Genomic DNA, 15,422 nt, shown 5'->3' on the forward strand with positions numbered 1-15,422 from the left:
AGTGTATGACGATTTTTTTTGTTTTTGTTTTTGAAAACGATTTTTTTTTTTTACAAAATTCAAATTTTTGCAAGTACTTCTTAAATTGTTCCGAGTGGAAATCTTAAAAAATTAAAACCAAAAAAAAAAAACTGTCCACAAAATCTAAGATGCACAAATGGCGACTTAACACTTTTGGTTATTTTCAAGCTTAGCATCCTCGCAAATGCTTTCGGAAAGCTTTCTGCAGTTCTTGTCGGTTGGGCGAAAAGTGAGATAGTTTTTACTTGAATTTTTATGATAAAAATATATTTTGGAAACGAAGTGCTACATAATTTTTTTAAAAACTCAAACATCATAAAAAGTGTGGAATGAAATTTAAAAAAAGTTTTTATCGCCCAGCCACCCGGATCACAGAAAATCTTTTAAAAGTCTTTGCCAACATGGAGATGCTAAACTTGAAGATAAGTACTCTTTTTAAAAAAAGAAAAAAAAGAGAAAAAGCCAAAATGCTTATGTGTACCAACTAAAGACACACTTTTCCAAAGTTGATTTTTAGGGATATTCGAATTTGTCTTGAACATTTAAAATTGTCATGTACAAATAATTTTTATAACATTAACACCTGTATTCTCTAATGGTTTTCTGTGGTCGCCATTTTGTTTTCACTTTATATGATAAAAACCGAAGCGAAACAGTAAGCATACGCATTGTTTTTTCTGCAAGCGATAGCAAAACTTAACTCTAAAACCCTAACCCAAATCCTAACCTTAAAACACTAAGCCTAACCCAAACCATAACCCTAACTAACCCTAAAATACCAATCCAAACCATAGCACTTACCTTAATCCTTAACACTAATCCTAAAACCCCAACCCTAACCTAAACCCTTACTCTAAAACCTTAATCCTAATCCTAACACTAAACCCTAACCCTAAAACCCTAACATTAACCCTTACTCTAAAACCTTAATCTTAACCCTAACCCTAACACTAAAACCCTAACATTAACCCTTACTCTAAAACCTTAATCTTAACCCTAACCCTAACACTAAAACCCTAACATTAACCCTTACTCTAAAACCTTAATCTTAACCCTAACCCTAACACTAAAACCCTAACATTAACCCTTACTCTAAAACCTTAATCTTAACCCTAACCCTAACACTAAAACCCTAACATTAACCCTTACTCTAAAACCTTAATCCTAATCCTAACACTAAACCCTAACCCTAACACTAAAACCCTAACATTAACCCTTACTCTAAAACCTTAATCTTAACCCTAACCCTAACAGTAAAACCCTAACATTAACCCTTATTCTAAAACCTTAATCCTAATCCTAACACTAAACCCTAACCCTAACCCTAAAACCCTAACATTAACCCTTACTCTAAAACCTTAATCCTAATCCTAACACTAAACCCTAACCCTAACACTAAAACCCTAACATTAACCCTTACTCTAAAACCTTAATCCTAATCCTAACACTAAACCCTAACCCTAACCCTAAAACCCTAACATTAACCCTTACTCTAAAACCTTAATCCTAATCCTAACACTAAACCCTAACCCTAACACTAAAACCCTAACATTAACCCTTACTCTAAAACCTTAATCCTAATCCTAACACTAAACCCTAACCCTAACCCTAAAACCCTAACATTAACCCTTACTCTAAAACCTTAATCTTAACCCTAACCCTAACACTAAAACCCTAACATTAACCCTTACTCTAAAACCTTAATCTTAACCCTAACCCTAACACTAAAACCCTAACATTAACCCTTACTCTAAAACCTTAATCCTAATCCTAACACTAAACCCTAACCCTAACACTAAAACCCTAACATTAACCCTTACTCTAAAACCTTAATCTTAACCCTAACCCTAACACTAAAACCCTAACATTAACCCTTACTCTAAAACCTTAATCTTAACCCTAACCCTAACACTAAAACCCTAACATTAACCCTTACTCTAAAACCTTAATCCTAATCCTAACACTAAACCCTAACCCTAACCCTAAAACCCTAACATTAACCCTTACTCTAAAACCTTAATCTTAACCCTAACCCTAACAGTAAAACCCTAACATTAACCCTTACTCTAAAACCTTAATCCTAATCCTAACACTAAACCCTAACCCTAACCCTAAAACCCTAACATTAACCCTTACTCTAAAACCTTAATCCTAATCCTAACACTAAACCCTAACCCTAACACTAAAACCCTAACATTAACCCTTACTCTAAAACCTTAATCCTAATCCTAACACTAAACCCTAACCCTAACCCTAAAACCCTAACATTAACCCTTACTCTAAAACCTTAATCCTAATCCTAACACTAAACCCTAACCCTAACACTAAAACCCTAACATTAACCCTTACTCTAAAACCTTAATCCTAATCCTTACACTAAACCCTAACCCTAACCCTAAAACCCTAACATTAACCCTTACTCTAAAACCTTAATCCTAATCCTAACACTAAACCCTAACCCTAACACTAAAACCCTAACATTAACCCTTACTCTAAAACCTTAATCCTAATCCTAACACTAAACCCTAACCCTAACCCTAAAACCCTAACATTAACCCTTACTCTAAAACCTTAATCCTAATCCTAACACTAAACCCTAACCCTAACACTAAAACCCTAACATTAACCCTTACTCTAAAACCTTAATCCTAATCCTAACACTAAACCCTAACCCTAACCCTAAAACCCTAACATTAACCCTTACTCTAAAACCTTAATCCTAATCCTAACACTAAACCCTAACCCTAACACTAAAACCCTAACATTAACCCTTACTCTAAAACCTTAATCCTAATCCTAACACTAAACCCTAACCCTAACACTAAAACCCTAACATTAACCCTTACTCTAAAACCTTAATCTTAACCCTAACCCTAACACTAAAACCCTAACATTAACCCTTACTCTAAAACCTTAATCCTAATCCTAACACTAAACCCTAACCCTAACACTAAAACCCTAACATTAACCCTTACTCTAAAACCTTAATCTTAACCCTAACCCTAACAGTAAAACCCTAACATTAACCCTTACTCTAAAACCTTAATCCTAATCCTAACACTAAACCCTAACCCTAACCCTAAAACCCTAACATTAACCCTTACTCTAAAACCTTAATCCTAATCCTAACACTAAACCCTAACCCTAACACTAAAACCCTAACATTAACCCTTACTCTAAAACCTTAATCCTAATCCTAACACTAAACCCTAACCTTAACACTAAAACCCTAACATTAACCCTTACTCTAAAACCTTAATCCTTACACTAAACCCTAACCCTAAAACCCTAACATTAACCCTTACTCTAAAACCTTAATCCTAATCCTTACACTAAACCCTAACCCTAACCCTAAAACCCTAACATTAACCCTTACTCTAAAACCTTAATCCTAATCCTAACACTAAACCCCAACCCTAAAACCCTAACATTAACCCTTACTCTAAAACCTTAATCTTAACCCTAACCCTAAAACCCTAACATTAACCCTTACTCTAAAACCTTAATCCTAATCCTAACACTAAACCCTAACCCTAACACTAAAACCCTAACATTAACCCTTACTCTAAAACCTTAATCCTAATCCTAACACTAAACCCTAACCCTAACACTAAAACCCTAACATTAACCCTTACTCTAAAACCTTAATCCTAATCCTAACACTAAACCCTAACCCTAACCCTAAAACCCTAACATTAACCCTTACTCTAAAACCTTAATCCTAATCCTAACACTAAACCCTAACCCTAACACTAAAACCCTAACATTAACCCTTACTCTAAAACCTTAATCCTAATCCTAACACTAAACCCTAACCCTAACACTAAAACCCTAACATTAACCCTTACTCTAAAACCTTAATCTTAACCCTAACCCTAACACTAAAACCCTAACATTAACCCTTACTCTAAAACCTTAATCCTAATCCTAACACTAAACCCTAACCCTAACACTAAAACCCTAACATTAACCCTTACTCTAAAACCTTAATCTTAACCCTAACCCTAACAGTAAAACCCTAACATTAACCCTTACTCTAAAACCTTAATCCTAATCCTAATACTAAAACCCTAATCCTAATATTAACCCTAAAACTATAACACTCACGAATACTTCTGAAAATCAACTTCAATTTCACCGAAAAAAAATATTCGTAAATAGAACTCTTATTATTCTCTTTTTTCTTTTCTTTTTTTTTTTTAATTGTTTTTGTTGGCGAGTTTTAAAATAAAATATTCAATATGGTGGACCGGAAATGCAGGTTCGCAGAAAAATGTTTTGCAAACAATAGAAAAATAAAGAGATATAGATGAAATTTAACTCGACATTTAACTGCATGAACGGAAAGGAAAGCATCGTGTTTTACCATAGCCGTGGTTTCACTGAACTGCAACGTCCTACACCGGATGTTGTTTTGTTGGTATTCATTTTTATTGTACTATTCATTTGAAATGCTAATTCTTTAAGGTACGTGTTCTTTATCTATTCAAAAAGGTTCTTTTTTGTTTCGTAAATAACGCAAGAATTATTTAAACTGAATTAATTCTTCTAAATAAAATAATTGCTTTCTTTGATAATACGTAAGTGTTTTCTTTCTTTTTTTTTTGTTTCGTCATAACACAAAACGTGTTAAAACTAAAGTATTTAAAAAAAAAAAAAATGGTAAATATCCAGATACGGAGATACGCTACAACAAAACACCAACCACTCTGATTTTTTTTTTTTTTTTTTTTATAGGTAATTGAGGTCGCTGACAACGAATCTGATAGTCAAACTTGAGGCAAATTTACCGTTTGTATGGTATTAACCCCTGAACTCACGAACTACTTTCCACCATTTTCCAGCTTCCGTTTACGCTACGCGCGCGCTGCAGTGCAGCATAAACGACGTTTTGCTTCACCAAGCAAACTGTCTTCTCACATGGCGTATCAATCAAAAAATTACGGACTGACATTTTTTTAATGACTTACAATTGAAGAAAAGTACAACAAATTGGGGGACCTTTTTTTTTTTTTTTTTGTCTCGCGTAGTTTTAATGCGGTTTACAAAAACATAAGAAGCACCAAACATTTTTGTTTTTCGTTCATTTTTTTGCGGGAGTGGGATTCAATTATAGAATTTATGTGGCTTAATAAGTGCTTTGCTTCTGCAGTTTAGTTAACCGTTTTTCCGTAACGCTCCGACATTTACCAATTAGAACACCATTTAACATTTTTCAAAGATTTTACTGTTTACATTGGGGGCGCGAGCGGGGGGTGGTGTAGTGTTGGGCGTTGGGGCGCACGTGCCCCAACACTACACGCGCCCCCAATGTAAACAGTAAAATCTTTGAAAAATATTAAATGGTGTTCTAATTGGTAAATGTCGGTGCGTTACTTTTTGAAAATTCTATGTTCCAGGAAAAAGAAAAAACCCAATTAAATTACCCCCCCCTCCACTCTCCCAAACTTGGAATGCTTTCCTTTTCTTGCTTTATTTCTTTTTCAGCTAATTTTAAATTTTCCACCCAAAAAGTGCTATAATGTATTTTTGAAAATTAGAAAATTCTATGTTCTGGGGAAGAAAAAAAAAAAGATTACCCCTCTAGCAGTATCAGAATTTTTGTAGGAATTTTTGACACCCCTAACACGAAACTGCGAATACAATATAAAAATCTCGTAATTTCTCTGTTAAAAGTGGGTTATTTATTTTCTTTATGGATTATACTTCCAAAATAAACTATTACAGTTGTTTTAAAAGTAATAAAAATATTTTTTTTTTTTTTTTTAAAACAGTAATGAATTTTCCGAACTCAATATTTTTCAATTTTTAAACTCAATATTTTTAAATTTTTAAATTTTAAAAATCTATCAAAATTTTTTTATTGATTCTATTTTTACGATATTTTCAGGGTCAATGTGAAATTTTATGTTCTTTCCAATAAACCGAATATAATATTTTAGACAAACGTTTTTTTTAAATTCACGCCCCCCCATTTTCACGCCCCCCCATTTTCACGCCCCCCCCCCATTTTGAAATGTCTATTAAAAAGTAAATAATTAATTTATGTTTAATAGGTTTATATATCACAAATTGAAGAGAAAAGGTCAATAAATAATATATTCAAATTTAAAACAAAAAAAAAAATCAGTTTTTTAGAAATTTACCTGTAAAGTCCGAAGTTTAAAACCTTATTTTATAAGAACACATTTTTTCTTTTTGTCTTTTTTTTTTTTTTTAATGAAACCTTGGTCCTTGCTCCTTTAATTGAAAAAAAAATTAGGGCTTGAATTACATTTTTCGAGGAGTTATAAGCTTAGAAAGATAGGGGGTCGAATAATTTACGCCTCTCATTTTGAAATGTCTATTAAAAAGTAAATAATTAATTTATGTTTAATAGGTTTATATATCACAAATTGAAGAGAAAAGGTCAATAAATAATATATTCAAATTTAAAACAAAAAAAAAAAATCAGTTTTTTAGAAATTTACCTGTAAAGTCCGAAGTTTAAAACCTTTTTAAAAAAAAAAAAACACATTGTTTTGTTTTGTTTTTTTTTTTAAATAAAACCTTGGTCCTTACTCCTTTAATTGAAAAAAAAAATTAGGGCTTGAATTACATTTTTCGAGGAGTTATAAGCTTGGAAAGATGGGGTGGAATTATTCACTATTTTCACGAAATTTCTGACACTGCTCCCAACTTGATGTGCTTCTCTTTTCTTGCTTTATTTCTTTTTCATCTAATTTCAAATTTTCCGCGCGTGCGTAACGTAGTTTGCTTGATGAAGCCGTCGTTTATGCTACAGAGCACACGCGCGTGTAGCGTAAACGGAAGCTGCAAAATGGTGGAAAGTAGTTCGTGGCTTCAGGGGTTAATACCATGCAAACGGTAATTTTGCCCCAAGTTTGACTATCAGATTCGTTGTCAGCGACCTCGATTACCCATAAAAAATAAATTAGAATGGTCGGTGTTTTGTTGCAATGCAGCATATCTGGATATTTACCAAAAAAATTATGCAGAGAAGGTACCGTGCTATTTTAAAAATCTATTTTCAAGTTAATTTCAAGTTTTCTAGTGTCTTAGTATTATTAATTATTATTATTAGCTGAAAGTGCAGAATAGTAACAAAACACCCTCCCTTTTCCCTGTTAAGAATGGCTTTCTAACTAATAACATTTCAGCGCGGTAATGTAAATTGCGTAAGTCCCATCTCTTTAATATTGGAATGAATTTAGGAAAACTCGTTCATTTTTGCTAGGAAGGAAAACTGATCCCTTATTGAGTAAATATCGATTGAAAATACATTTTATGACCGTTCTTGAAGGAGATATTGTTATTAAAGGCAACTACGCACCCCCCATAATAGTTTTAAAAATTATTTATATTTGTTTACTCTTGTTTAAAAAAAAGGAAAAAAGAAAAGAAAAGGAAAAAAAAGAAAAAGAAAAGAAAGAAAAAGAAAAAAATTTAGTCGCAGAGTCAAAACACGAAAAACGAAACCATATATTTTACCATTTTTTTTTTTTTTTTAAAGAAAATTCATTTTTCGACTTTCTGATTTCGCTCCTATGAGTAAAATTCTGTATTTTTTTTTTTTTTTTTTACATTAGGTTCACCTCCACAATTTTCTTTAAAATGTCAACTTTTATAGGTTTTCAACTATGCTGAATAAGAAAATCGCATTGAAACTTTGCAGAGACAAGTAATTTTCGAGATATAGAGACCTGTATTATGCACTGTAATTCACTGGCCGCCATGTTTGTACGCACTTTTGGCATAGACACACCCAGAAGTTGTATCAGAATTTTTGGGGAATTTTTGACACCCCTAACATTAGCCGATGCTCAAAATGTATAAACATTTTGACCCCCTCCCTTTGCTTAAAAAATAACCAAAAATCAGGAAATTAATCAATTTTAATGAAATTTTCAGTATTTATCAACTGATGATCGCGGAATATAATGAACAAATTATTTTTATTTAAATCCGAGTGGAAATGTATTATTTTGTTTAAACAAAAAATACCTTTACTAAAGTTATAGTTTTCAGTGGTAAATAAAAAACGCAAGAATTTATTTTTGCTTTTTTTATATCAATAAGCATCGTAATTTGTAACAATAAAAATAAAATAATTTTTACAGGAACATTACGAAAAAAAGCCCCTAAATTCGTATTAATGAATTCTATATAACTCGAAAAATGAATTTCTCAAACTACCGACATTACCACTGAAGTAAGCATTGCTTATTTAATATTTTCACACAAAAAATTTTAATTGCAAAAAATATTTCTACTTTTTTTTTTTTAATTATGGGTTTTGCATAATTTTTATATGCAAGATTTTAATAATTTCCTTGCTCGCAAGAATGTGAAACTTTCGGCGTAACATATTTTTTTTATATAATATTGAATAATAATTAAGAAAAAAAATTAATTTAAAAATAGGAACATAGAAAAATAATTAAATTAAAAAATGCAAAAATTAATACAAACGTTCAAAAAAGGAATGTACGGATGTGCAACTAGGGGGAAAAAAAGAACTTCCTCCCTTTTAATTACATGACATCATTTTCAGTCTTTCGACTGCATGAAACTTTTTTTTTCACGTGTACAAATATTTTTTTCCTTTTGGAAATTAACTTTAGTTTTTAATCTTTCAAATACAATCCAAAAAGTAGTCGGAAACCTACTAAAAATTATGATAAATCGGCTTTCAAAACTAGGTCAACCATTTTTTTCTGCCCATTTTTGCCCGTACCTACCTAACACGAAACTGAATAAAATATACAAAAACTCGTAACTTCTCTTTTAAAAGTGGGTTGTTTATTTTCTTTATGAAATATACTTCTAAAATAAACTATTAAAGTTGTTTAAGAAATAGAAATATTATTTTTTATTTTTTTAAAAAACAGTGTTTACAAAATGCCGACGCACCTTCATGCAGCCATTTTTTTTACGTAATGAAATCAATTAAATTTTACGAGTTATTTTTTTTTTCAATTTTTAAACTTTAAAAATCTATCAAAATTTTTCTATTGGTTCAATTTTTACGATATTTTCAGGGTCAATGTGAAATTTTATGCTCTTTCCAATCAACCGAATATAATATTTTAGACAAACGCTTTTTTTAAAATTCCCCCCCCCCCATTTTGAAATGTTTATTAAAATTTTAATAATTAATTTACTCACCATAGTTTTATATATCACAAATTGAAGATAAAAGGTCAATAAATAATATATTATAAATTAAAACAAAAAAGTGTTTTTTTTAATTTACCTGTAAAGTCCAAAGTATAAAACCTTTTTTTTTTTTTTTTTTTTTTTTTTTTTAAAGGCAAAAACTTATAAGTAAAATTTGACTATTTTTAAACTATGGGAACACATATTCCTTCAGGCACAAGGCTAGACGGCTAATGCAAACATGTGGTTTTTACTGCCTTCTGTCCATCTGTAGTTAAAAACAAGCGCAAACTGCTACTTCCGGTTTTTCGATAAAGACGTAAAAATGCTTGTGTAATCACGCTTTTTTCAAATAGTCGTTTAAAAAATTCTTTTATTTAAAAATAAGTAGAATTTAAAATATAAATATAGATAAATTCCGAACAATGAAGAATGGAACTAAACATTCAATAGTATTTTTTATAGGTAAGTGATTTTTTCAAATTTATATCGATTTTTTATAATCGAAGTAAGTAAAATTTTGTTGATTTTCTTCAAATCTTTTTTAAAGAAAACCGATTTAAAAAACAAATATTGTATAATTTGCTATTAAACCTGTTATTTTTTTAAAATTTGGTCTTTGCTCCTTTTAATTGAAAAAATTAGGGTTTGAATTACATTTTTCAAGTAGTTATAAGCTTGTAAAGATAGGTCGAATTATTCAATTTTTTTTCATGCATTCTTAAGATTGGTTTCTGACACTGCTATCCAACCTCCCCCATGTTAAGAATGGGGCACTTCTGCATAACAGTGACATATTAGCAACAGAGACGTGTTATCAACCCCTGTTCTTCAAAAGAGAAATGACATCTAGTGGCCATTATATGAACCTTAAATATAAACAAGTATTTACGATAACGCAAAAATATATAATAACAAAATAAATAACACAAAAAAATATGAAAATCGAAACATTTATTGAATAAAAAAAAATGTATCAAACTATAATTTTATTGTATTAATATATTTTTATTTCAATGAGTTATTTAATGTATTAATATATAATTTTAGTTCATCAATGTAGCAAAATAGAATTTTAAAAACATGAAACGTTTATAGAGGTCTAAGACTATATATATATATATATATATATATATATATATATATATATATTTTTTACAGAAAACCTTTTTTTTTTTTTTTTTTTTTTTTACATTTCATGAACGAATCTATATATGGTAAATGTTACCTTACGCTATAATAGAACACAGACCACGTTAATTTGTTTTTTAAAGGTATTCGAGGTCGCTGACAACGAATCTGATAATCAACCCATCGCAAATTTACCCTTCACATGGTATGAACCCCCTGAACCCTGGAACTATTTTGCACCATTTTACCGTCTTCAGTGGTGTTTTCTCATAGTGAAGTGACTTATCACATCGTGGAGGTATCTTTTGCGGGTATTTTAAATAAAGTTTGCAAAAATAAAATGTGATTAATTTTTTTATGCTAGTTTTTAATTGATCTAAAAAATTAAGTTTTTAGAAGTGGTTTACAAGAACCATTTTTGTTTATCGTTCTTTTTTGGGGAGGGTAATCAATTATAGAATTTGTGTAGTTTAACAGGTGCTTCTGCAGTTTAATTAACCGTTTTTTCCTAAGTAACGTGTCAACATTTACCAAGTAGAATACCGTTTAACATTTCACAAAAAATTCTGTTTACATTGAGGGGGGAGCATCCTCCCTGATGTAAACAGAATTTTTGTGAAATGTTAAACGGTATTCTACTCGGTAAATGTCGACATGTTACTTACAGAAGAAATGGCTAATTAAACTGCAGAAGCACCTGTTAAACTATACAAGTTCTATTATTGATTATCCCCCCCCACTCTAAAAAAAAAAAAAACGATTAACAAAAAGTATTTTGTAAACCGCTCGTGAAAACTTTATTTTATTTTTTTTATTTATTTAATTTATTTTTTTATTTTTATTTTTTTTTTTTAGATCAATTAAAAAAGCATTAAAAACTACGCAAAACAAAAAAAAAAATTAACCATATTTTTTTTTTTTTTAGATCAATTAAAAAAGCATTAAAAACTACGCAAAACAAAAAAAAAATTAACCATATTTTTTTTTTTTTTTTTAGATCAATTAAAAAAGCATTAAAAACTACGCAAAACAAAAAAAAAATTAACCATATTTTTTTTTTTTTTTTTCTAAAAAAAACAAATTAGAGTGGTGGGTGTTCTGTTGTAGCATAAGTTAACAGTTACCCAAAATTTAAAGACATGAAACATTTATAGAGGTTTAAGAATAATTTGTTTTTTTTTACACACAGATATTTTTTTTTTGTTCACAGTATAATTGTATAAACATATATAAAAATATAATTTTTTTGTTTATCAATGTAGCAAAATGTAATTTTAATATAAAAGTTTTTATTTATTTATTAAAAAAAATTTATAGAAATTTTTTTTAATAGCATATCTAATTGAATTTATGTGGAGGCAAACATTTGGAAATGATCCTTTTGTCTCCATCATGAATCACATTTCCAAAAGCCACCTGTTGCGGAGCTTTCATTTCCTCTACCCCGTCGCCTCCCTCTTTGCATCGATGATCGTTCAACAGTCAACCAGAGTAAAGATTCCTAAGGAAATATGCTCATCTCTAGAAAGTTCTTCCACTGGTAATGAACAGCCATTAAAAAAAAAAAAATTTTCTTGAAAAAAAGTTTTTCCTATACATAACAATTTACGATTTTTGTAAAAAAAAAGATTTTCAGCTTTTCGAAAACAAACAAAAAACAAACTTCTGTTGGCGCCCCCCCCAAAAAAAATTCCTGCAAAAAATCTTGATCCCCCCCCCCCCCCAAAAAAAAAACTGTTTACATCTAACAATAAAAATAAAACATTAATTATTTCTTGAAAAAATAAAAGAAAAGAAATTGTGGATAAATAATTTGCAAAAAAAAATATTGAAAAATAAAAAAACAATACATTTATAATCGGTCACTTTAGGTTTTTGTTATTTTAATTTAGTGTATTTCTATTTTTTTCTAGAGTGTTTGTTTTTGAAATTAGTCAGTATCTATTACTGAGCTCGGCTTAATAAGGTTTACAATGTATTTTTTATTATTAATTGTTAGCTGAAAGTAAAGAATAACTACAAAACAACCTCCCCTAACCCTAACCTCCCCTTCCTTTGGGTTTCTAAAAAATATTATTTTAGTGCAGTAACTTCTCTGCATAAATAGGAACTCCGCATACTCAGCTTATCATTGAAATCTATGAAACCGACCATTTTCAATCAAATTGATTGATTGCCTGCTCTACTCAGAGACTTATCCCAACAGATGAAGCTTAACATGCCTCCTTGCAGTGACTAAGTTCACAATCCATTGTAGTCTACATTGCACTGTAGAGAACCTACTGCTGATTTTAAAAATCATTATCGACTATTATATAAAAGTCACTTTGTGTTCATATGTGAGTCCCTTCCTCATAGGTTCCGAAACGGCTGAGCCTATCTTTGCAAATGTCACATAAAGGTAATTTATGTGTCTGGCAGTGTTCTTAGATAGTTTTTGTACAGAAATTCATCCAATAAGTATCGAAAATGGAAAAAATCTTAAAATAATTTTTCTTCTCCGATAGATGGTAAAAAAGAATTTTTACAAGTAAAAAGTCTCCTTTATCAGCTGACATGACATTGTAAACAAACACCAACGGAATTTGATAAACAATATCATTTTTATATTGATAAACAATATCATTTTTATATTGATAAACAATATTATTTTTATATTGATAAACAATATTATTTTTATATTGATAAACAATATTATTTTTATATTGATAAACAATATTATCATTTTTATATTGATAAACAATATTATATTGATAAACAATATTATTATATTGATAAACAATATTATCATTTTTATATTGATAAACAATATTATTATATTGATAAACAATATTATCATTTTTATATTGATAAACAATATTATTATATTTATAAACAATATTATCATTTTTATATTGATAAACAATATTATTATATTGATAAACAATATTATCATTTTTATATTGATAAACAATATTATCATTTTTATATTGATAAACAATATTATTATATTGATAAACAATATTATTATATTGATAAACAATATTATCATTTTTATATTGATAAACAATATTATTATATTGATAAACAATATTATCATTTTTATATTGATAAACAATATTATTATATTGATAAACAATATTATCATTTTTATATTGATAAACAATATTATTTTTATATTGATAAACAATATTATTTTTATATTGATAAACAATATTATTTTTATATTGATAAACAATATTATCATTTTTATATTGATAAACAATATTATTATATTGATAAACAATATTATTATATTGATAAACAATATTATTATATTGATAAACAATATTATTATATTGATAAACAATATTATCATTTTTATATTGATAAACAATATTATCATTTTTATATTGATAAACAATATTATCATTTTTATATTGATAAACAATATTATTTTTATATTGCTAAACAATATTATTTTTATATTGATAAACAATATTATTTTTATATTGATAAACAATATTATCATTTTTATATTGATAAACAATATTATTTTTATATTGATAAACAATATTATTTTTATATTGATAAACAATATTATTTTTATATTGATAAACAATATTATTTTTATATTGATAAACAATATTATCATTTTTATATTGATAAACAATATTATTTTTATATTGATAAACAATATTATTTTTATATTGATAAACAATATTATTTTTATATTGATAAACAATATTATTATATTGATAAACAATATTATTATATTGATAAACAATATTATTATATTGATAAACAATATTATCATTTTTATATTGATGAACAATATTATTTCTATATTGATGAACAATATTATTTTTATATTGATAAACAATATTATTATATTGATAAACAATATTATTATATTGATAAGCAATATTATCATTTTTATATTGATGAACAATATTATTTCTATATTGATGAACAATATCATTTTTATATTGATAAACAATATTATTATATTGATAAACAATAATATTATATTGATAAACAATATTATTATATTGATAAACAATATTATCATTTTTATATTGATAAACAATATTATCATTTTTATATTGATAAACAATATTATTATATTGATAAACAATATTATTATATTGATAAACAATATTATTATATTGATAAACAATATTATCATTTTTATATTGATAAACAATATTATCATTTTTATATTGCAAATTAGTCCAGCAGGAAATTATTCCTCGTAATATATAATATTCAATAGAAGATTGATTCTATAATAATACATACATGACTTGGCCTTTTGGTCAAGATCAAAGTGTAGTGTCTGTTCCGGCAGATGCTGCAAGCAAGGGCCATATGTGGGGGCAGCCCCATATACCTGACCTTTAACCAGCTCCCATTTCCCACCTCTCGGGAGCTGGTCCCCTTTTCCCTTCCCCCTCCCCTTCACTCCTCACATTAAAAATTGGCCTTGTGCCTAATTTGCTCGGTGGGGGAGCAAATAAATACCATCTGTTCCGGCAGATACTGCAAGCAAAGGCCATATGTGGGGGCGACCCCACATATAAGACCTTGGTCAATGTAGGGGTAACCCTTCATACCAATTGTCACTATCCAGCTCCCCTACTCCCCGGGGAGTTGGTTCCTATTTCCCCTTCACTCCTCACATTAAAAATCGGCCTTGTGCCTAATTTGCTCGGTGGGGGAGCAAATAAATACCATCTGTTCTTCAGATGCTGCACTTCCATTTCTTGTTCTCTTTCGGTGGAGGAGAAATCCTTCACGACTGAGACAATTTTTATTTTTGTACCTTTTCTCCACGTTAAAAAAACGACCCTGGTGTCTAACTCTGTCCCGTGGGGAGGCATAGTAAATAGGTATAATAATACATACGCAATATGCATAAATTAAAATATCATGTTTAAGCGTATTGTATGGCCGGACAACCAGCTAGTTTTATATAGTCTCTTGAGTAGTTAGAATAGAAATTGAAGCCAATAATAATGCAGTTTAAAAATGAAAAGTCATTGATTATTATTTTATTTTTCATAGACCAAGACTTTTGATATATAAAAATAGCTTCTTCAGACCAAGACTGTTTTTATTTTTTTTTTTTAATTTTTAATCATTTTATTATT

The 15,422-nt window shown here is 28.7% G+C and overlaps 1 protein-coding gene across 4 annotated transcripts in view; it reads left to right on the forward strand.

Annotated features, from left to right (window-relative positions):
- The first annotated feature begins 4,256 nt into the window (after window positions 1-4,256).
- The window catches only part of LOC145269689 (zinc finger Y-chromosomal protein 1-like), a 56,064-nt gene continuing 44,898 nt past the window's right edge, over window positions 4,257-15,422 (forward strand). For 3 of the 4 annotated variants that reach the window (XM_080125408.1, XM_080125411.1, XM_080125410.1), the window contains exon 1: window positions 4,257-4,488. The gene's annotated coding sequence lies outside the window, so the exon portion shown is untranslated. Of the gene's footprint in view, window positions 4,489-4,758; window positions 7,025-15,422 lie in introns of all 4 variants that reach the window. The other variant, XM_080125412.1, reaches the window with a different exon arrangement.

This window comes from Euprymna scolopes, chromosome 45 (genome assembly GCF_053919585.1).
Source record: "Euprymna scolopes isolate OS-2025 chromosome 45, ASM5391958v1, whole genome shotgun sequence".
In the NCBI taxonomy this organism is placed as follows: Eukaryota; Metazoa; Mollusca; class Cephalopoda; order Sepiida; family Sepiolidae; genus Euprymna; species Euprymna scolopes.